Source organism: Petromyzon marinus, chromosome 77 (assembly GCF_048934315.1).
Source record: "Petromyzon marinus isolate PM22_M1 ecotype Great Lakes invasive population chromosome 77, UKy_Petmar_22M1.pri1.0, whole genome shotgun sequence".
In the NCBI taxonomy this organism is placed as follows: Eukaryota; Metazoa; Chordata; class Hyperoartia; order Petromyzontiformes; family Petromyzontidae; genus Petromyzon; species Petromyzon marinus.
Window position 1 is genome coordinate 215,063 of NC_133743.1, and position 7,438 is coordinate 222,500.

Consider the following 7,438-nt stretch of genomic DNA (forward strand, 5'->3'; position numbering starts at 1 on the left):
AGATTTGTGACGCTGAGTAAGATTTGTGTGAGATTTGTGACGCTGAGTAAGATTTGTGTGAGATTTGTGATGCTGAGTAAGATTTGTGTGAGATTTGTGACGCTGAGTAAGATTTGTGTGAGATTTGTGACGCTGAGTAAGATTTGTGTGAGATTTATGACGCTGAGTAAGATTTATGTGAGATTTGTGACGCTGAGTAAGATTTGTGTGAGATTTGTGACGCTGAGTAAGATTTGTGTGAGATTTGTGACGCTGAGTAAGATTTGTGTGAGATTTGTGACGCTGAGTAAGATTTGCGTGAGATTTGTGACGCTGAGTAAGATTTGTGTGAGATTTGTGATACTGAGTAAGATTTGCGTGAGATTTGTGACGCTGAGTAAGATTTGTGTGATATTTGTGATACTGAGTAAGATTTGTGTGAGATTTGTGATGCTGAGTAAGATTTGTGTGAGATTTGTGACGCTGAGTAAGATTTGTGTGAGATTTGTGACGCTGAGTAAGATTTGCGTGAGATTTGTGACGCTGAGTAAGATTTGCCTGAGATTTGTGATGCTGAGTAAGATTTGTGTGAGATTTGTTACGCTGAGTAAGATTTGTGTGAGATTTGTGACGCTGAGTAAGATTTGTGTGAGATTTGTGATGCTGAGTAAGATTTGTGTGAGATTTGTGACGCTGAGTAAGATTTGTGTGAGATTTGTGACGCTGAGTAAGATTTGTGTGAGATTTGTGACGCTGAGTAAGATTTGCGTGAGATTTGTGACGCTGAGTAAGATTTGCGTGATATTTGTGACGCTGAGTAAGATTTGCCTGAGATTTGTGATGCTGAGTAAGATTTGTGTGAGATTTGTGACGCTGAGTAAGATTTGTGTGAGATTTGTGACGCTGAGTAAGATTTGTGTGAGATTTGTGATGCTGAGTAAGATTTGTGTGAGATTTGTGACGCTGAGTAAGATTTGTGTGAGATTTGTGACGCTGAGTAAGATTTGTGTGAGATTTATGACGCTGAGTAAGATTTATGTGAGATTTGTGACGCTGAGTAAGATTTGTGTGAGATTTGTGACGCTGAGTAAGATTTGTGTGAGATTTGTGACGCTGAGTAAGATTTGTGTGAGATTTGTGATACTGAGTAAGATTTGTGTGAGATTTGTGACGCTGAGTAAGATTTGTGTGAGATTTGTGACGCTGAGTAAGATTTGCGTGAGATTTGTGACGCTGAGTAAGATTTGTGTGAGATTTGTGATACTGAGTAAGATTTGCGTGAGATTTGTGACGCTGAGTAAGATTTGTGTGATATTTGTGATACTGAGTAAGATTTGTGTGAGATTTGTGATGCTGAGTAAGATTTGTGTGAGATTTGTGACGCTGAGTAAGATTTGTGTGAGATTTGTGACGCTGAGTAAGATTTGCGTGAGATTTGTGACGCTGAGTAAGATTTGCCTGAGATTTGTGACGCTGAGTAAGATTTGTGTGAGATTTGTGACGCTGAGTAAGATTTGTGTGAGATTTGTGATGCTGAGTAAGATTTGTGTGAGATTTGTGACGCTGAGTAAGATTTGTGTGAGATTTGTGACGCTGAGTAAGATTTGTGTGAGATTTATGACGCTGAGTAAGATTTATGTGAGATTTGTGACGCTGAGTAAGATTTGTGTGAGATTTATGACGCTGAGTAAGATTTGTGTGAGATTTGTGACGCTGAGTAAGATTTGTGTGAGATTTGTGACGCTGAGTAAGATTTGTGTGAGATTTGTGACGCTGAGTAAGATTTGTGTGAGATTTGTGACGCTGAGTAAGATTTGTGATGCTGAGTAAGATTTGTGTGAGATTTGTGACGCTGAGTAAGATTTGTGTGAGATTTGTGACGCTGAGTAAGATTTGTGACGCTGAGTAAGATTTGTGTGAGATTTGTGACGCTGAGTAAGATTTGTGTGAGATTTGTGACGCTGAGTAAGATTTGTGTGAGATTTGTGACGCTGACTAAGATTTGTGTGAGATTTGTGACGCTGAGTAAGATTTGTGTGAGATTTGTGACGCTGAGTAAGATTTGCGTGAGATTTGTGACGCTGAGTAAGATTTGTGTGAGATTTGTGATGCTGAGTAAGATTTGCGTGAGATTTGTGACGCTGAGTAAGATTTGTGTGAGATTTGTGATGCTGAGTAAGATTTGTGTGAGATTTGTGATGCTGAGTAAGATTTGTGTGAGATTTGTGATGCTGAGTAAGATTTGTGTGAGATTTGTGATGCTGAGTAAGATTTGTGTGAGATTTGTGACGCTGAGTAAGATTTGTGTGAGATTTGTGACGCTGAGTAAGATTTGCGTGATATTTGTGACGCTGAGTAAGATTTGTGTGAGATTTGTGACGCTGAGTAAGATTTGTGTGAGATTTGTGACGCTGAGTAAGATTTGCGTGACATTTGTGACGCTGAGTAAGATTTGCGTGAGATTTGTGACGCTGAGTAAGATTTGTGTGAGATTTGTGACGCTGAGTAAGATTTGTGTGAGATTTTGTGATGCTGAGTAAGATTTGTGTGAGATTTGTGACGCTGAGTAAGATTTGTGTGAGATTTGTGATGCTGAGTAAGATTTGTGTGAGATTTGTGACGCTGAGTAAGATTTGCGTGAGATTTGTGACGCTGAGTAAGATTTGTGTGAGATTTGTGACGCTGAGTAAGATTTGCGTGAGATTTGTGACGCTGAGTAAGATTTGTGTGAGATTTGTGACGCTGAGTAAGATTTGTGTGAGATTTGTGACGCTGAGTAAGATTTGCGTGAGATTTATGACGCTGAGTAAGATTTGTGTGAGATTTGTGACGCTGAGTAAGATTTGCGTGAGATTTGTGACGCTGAGTAAGATTTGCGTGAGATTTGTGACGCTGAGTAAGATTTGTGTGAGATTTGTGACGCTGAGTAAGATTTGCGTGAGATTTATGATGCTGAGTAAGATTTGTGTGAGACTTGTGACGCTGAGTAAGATTTGAGTGAGATTTGTGATGCTGAGTAAGATTTGCGTGAGATTTGTGATGCTGAGTAAGATTTGCGTGAGATTTGTGACGCTGAGTAAGATTTGTGTGAGATTTGTGACGCTGAGTAAGATTTGTGTGAGACTTGTGACGCTGAGTAAGATTTGTGTGAGATTTGTGACGCTGAGTAAGATTTGCGTGAGATTTGTGACGCTGCCTAAGACATGGAGCGTGATGAGGGTGACGCGTGTCTGGTCGTAATCACAGACGTGCCACTGCCCTCCCGACGGACGCGAATAAACTTTCGCACAGCCCTGGTGCTTGGCTGTTGTGGAGGTCGCCTCACTCCTCCTGAGGACAGACGACACAACCTCCCTAACGTCATTAGTGTTGTTGTTGTGATCGTTGTTGTTGTTGTTATTGTCGTCAATTTAGTTGAATCTGTCCGTCCCACCCCTCAACTCCCGCTCCCTCGCAGAGGAGAAGGGGAACATGGCGGACACCACCCACCCCCCACCCCCCTTCCCCCTCACCTCCTCCCCCCGTTGCCTCACCTTGAAGCCCCCACAGAGAGTCGAGCACGAGGTGGAGTCTGTTGGCGGACGAGCGCAGGCCGGGCGGTCTCACGCCGCCGCCGCAGAACACGCCCAGCGAGTCGCCGTTGTCGTCGTAGACGGTCAGCGACTCGTCCACGCAGTCGGGGTCGGAAGACAAGCTGCGGCGGTGGGAGAGCGAGGGTTGTGTGGCGTAGCATGTAAGAGCACGTGTGGTGCGTAGTGTAGCATGTACGAGTATGTGTAGTGTAGCATGTACGAGTATGTGTAGTGTAGCATGTACGAGTATGTGTAGTGTAACATGTACGAGTATGTGTAGTGTAACATGTACGAGTATGTGTAGTGTGTAGTGTAACATGTACGAGTATATGTAGTGTGTAGTGTAGCATGTACGAGTATATGTAGTGTGTAGTGTAGCATGTACGAGTATGTGTAGTGTGTAGTGTAGCATGTACGAGTATATGTAGTGTGTAGTGTAGCATGTACGAGTATGTGTAGTGTGTAGTGTAGCATGTACGAGCACGTGTAGTGTGTAGTGTAGCATGTACGAGCACGTGTAGTGTGTAGTGTAGCATGTACGAGTGTGTGTAGTGTAGCATGTACGAGTATGTGTAGTGTGTAGTGTAGCATGTACGAGTGTGTGTAGTGTAGCATGTACGAGTATGTGTAGTGTGTAGTGTAGCATGTACGAGTGTGTGTAGTGTAACATGTACGAGTATGTGTAGTGTGTAGTGTAGCATGTACGAGTGTGTGTGGTGTAGCATGTACGAGTATGTGTGGTGTAGCATGTACGAGTATGTGTGGTGTAGCATGTACGAGTATGTGTGGTGTAGCATGTACGAGCATGTGTGGTGTGTAGTGTAACATGTACGAGCACGTGTAGTGTGTAGTGTAGCATGTACGAGTGTGTGTGGTGTAGCATGTACGAGTATGTGTGGTGTAGCATGTACGAGTATGTGTAGTGTGTAGTGTAGCATGTACGAGTATGTGTAGTGTAGCATGTACGAGTATGTGTAGTGTAGCATGTACGAGTATGTGTAGTGTGTGTAGTGTAGCATGTACGAGTATGTGTGGTGTGTAGTGTTGCACGTATAGAAGTGCATAGTCGTGTGTAGTGTAGTGTATAGCAATGCCGTGTATAGTATAGTATATAGCACACATACACACGTACACACGCACACAGGTACACACGCACAGAGGTGTATACACACACACACGTACACACGCACACAGGTATACACACACACACGTACACACGCACACAGGTGTACACACACACACGTACACACGCACACAGGTATACACACACACACATACACACGCACACAGGTATATACACACACACACGTACACACGCACACAGACACACGCGTACACACACACACACGTACTGTCGCGTATAGCCGCGTGCAGCCCTATAGTGCAGCGTAGTCGCGTACAGCTGCGCAGGGCGTGCCGAACTTCTAACCGCGACCCACGTGTGCCGTTCACCAAATTGAGAGCTCACTTGAATTGCGGGAACCTCAGCTTGACCTGGTATCTGTGGGGTCCACACCGCCCCTCCCCAATCGAGAGCTCACTTGAATTGCTGGAACCTCAGCTTGACCTGGTATCTGTGGGGTCCACACCGCCCCTCCCCAATCGAGAGCTCACTTGAATTGCTGGAACCTCAGCTTGACCTGGTATCTGTGGGGTCCACACGGCCCCTCCCCAATCGAGAGCTCACTTGAATTGCTGGAACCTCAGCATTGACCTGGTATCTGTGGGGTCCACACCGCCCTTCCCCAATAGAGAGCTCACTTGAATTGCTGGAACCTCAGCTTGACCTGGTATCTGTGGGGTCCACCGTGCCCCTACCCAATCGAGAGCTCACTTGAATTGCTGGAACCTCAGCTTGACCTGGTATCTGTGGGGTCCACCGCGCCCCTCCCCAATCGAGAGCTCACTTGAAGTGCTGGAACCTCAGCTTGACCTGGTATCTGTGGGGTCCACCGCGCCCCTCCCCAATCGAGAGCTCACTTGAAGTGCTGGAACCTCAGCTTGACCTGGTATCTGTGGGGTCCACACGGCCCCTCCCCAATCGAGAGCTCACTTGAATTGCTGGAACCTCAGCTTGACCTGGTGTCTGTGGGGTCCACCGCGCCCCTCCCCAATCGAGAGCTCACTTGAATTGCTGGAACCTCAGCTTGACCTGGTGTCTGTGGGGTCCACCGCGCCCCTCCCCAATCGAGAGCTCACTTGAATTGCTGGAACCTCAGCTTGACCTGGTATCTGTGGGGTCCACACCGCCCCTCCCCAATCGAGAGCTCACTTGAATTGCTGGAACCTCAGCTTGACCTGGTATCTATGGGGTCCACTGCGCCCCTCCCAAATCGAGAGCTCACTTGAATTGCTGGAACCTCAGCTTGACCTGGTATCTGTGGGGTCCACACGGCCCCTCCCCAATCGAGAGCTCACTTGAATTGCTGGAACCTCAGCTTGACCTCGTATCTGGGGTCCACCTGGACGGTCCACCGGCACAGGGCGCTCCTCTCGCCGGCCGCGGAGAAGTTGGACGACGACAGCGACCCCTGGCCGCCGACGAGCGTCTCCCTGCACGGTGACCCCACTGGCGGTGGTGGAGGTGGTGGAGGGTTACGACGCATTCATACTTCCGTGATGCAGGTGTTATTTCTGGGGAGTGGGGGGGGGGGGGGGGGTGTTGTATATGGCCCCTTTTCCCCATCTTTAATATCAATAACAATGTTTTGCCAACATATATATAGACGTATGTTTTTTTGTTTAACCGAAATAATTAATGAAAACAGGCCCGGTCCCACAGCCATAGCTGGTTTTATTTGTGGGGAGTGGGGGTGGGGGGGGGGGTGGTGGGGGTGGGGTGGGGTGGGCTTAGATCGCATGAATGTATAGATGCCGTATTCTTTGGGTCTTTCGGCAAAGTCATCGCGCAGGTATAGAAAAAAAAAATAGATCACGACGTTTCGGCCGCAAGCACAAGAAGTCCGTCATCAGGTGGGAAAAATCGTGATTTGTTTATTTTGTTTTATACCCCACGTGGCTTTTACCGAAAGAACCATGGAGAAAGGTGCGAATGGAAAAGATAACAAAAAATTTAAAAATAAAAAACGATGACGTCTCGATCGCAACGCAAACGTTCGATTTAAAGCTTTCGTGACTGCAAGGATTCATCTTCTTTGGTTCTTTCGGTAAAGTCACGTAGAAGGGAAACAATAACCTGATGATGATGATTTCGATTTCAGGCATTCGTGACTGCAAGGATTCATCTTCTTTGGTTCTTTCGGTAAAGTCACGTAGAAGGGAAACAATAACCTGATGATGATTTCGATTTCAAGCTTTCGTGACTGCAAGGATTCATCTTCTTTGGTTCTTTCGGTAAAGTCACGTAGAAGGGAAACAATAACCTGATGATGATTTCGATTTCAGGCATTCGTGACTGCAAGGATTCATCTTCTTTGGTTCTTTCGGTAAAGTCACCACCACGTAGAATGAGAATAAAATAATAAATTGATAAAATAAAATGACGCAATTAAATTCTCACGACGTTTCGGCCACAACACAAGCGGCCTTCATCAGGTTAATGGACGAGACTGTCTGGAGGACAGCGCTGGAGCGTCCTCTAGACAGTCTCGTCCCTCGTCCCTTCACCTGATGAAGGCCGCTTGTGTTGTGGCCCGAAACGTCGTGAGAATTTTACTGTGTTATTTTATTTTATCAATTTATTATTTTATTCTCATTCTACGTGGTGACTTTACCGAAGGAACCAAAGAAGATGAATCGTTGCAGTCACGAAAGCTTTAAATCGAAAGTTGTTGTTGTTGTTTGACTTGCATTCCCACTGGGATTTTTTTCACACGGCGTTGGTGGTGTACACGGTGCTTTTTTCAGGAAAATTTTTGCTGTTTTTT

At 45.8% G+C, this 7,438-nt stretch overlaps 1 long non-coding RNA gene across 1 annotated transcript in view; it reads right to left on the bottom strand.

Moving 5' to 3' along the window:
- Positions 1–3,518: 3,518 nt before the first annotated feature.
- LOC142907301 (uncharacterized) overlaps positions 3,519–7,438 on the bottom strand; it is a 6,158-nt gene continuing 2,238 nt past the window's right edge. Inside the window, exons 2-3 of the long non-coding RNA XR_012930923.1 lie at positions 5,970–6,120; positions 3,519–3,673 (exon numbers count right to left, since the gene is read on the bottom strand). This is a non-coding gene — a long non-coding RNA (uncharacterized LOC142907301). The remainder of the gene's footprint in view (positions 3,674–5,969; positions 6,121–7,438) is intronic.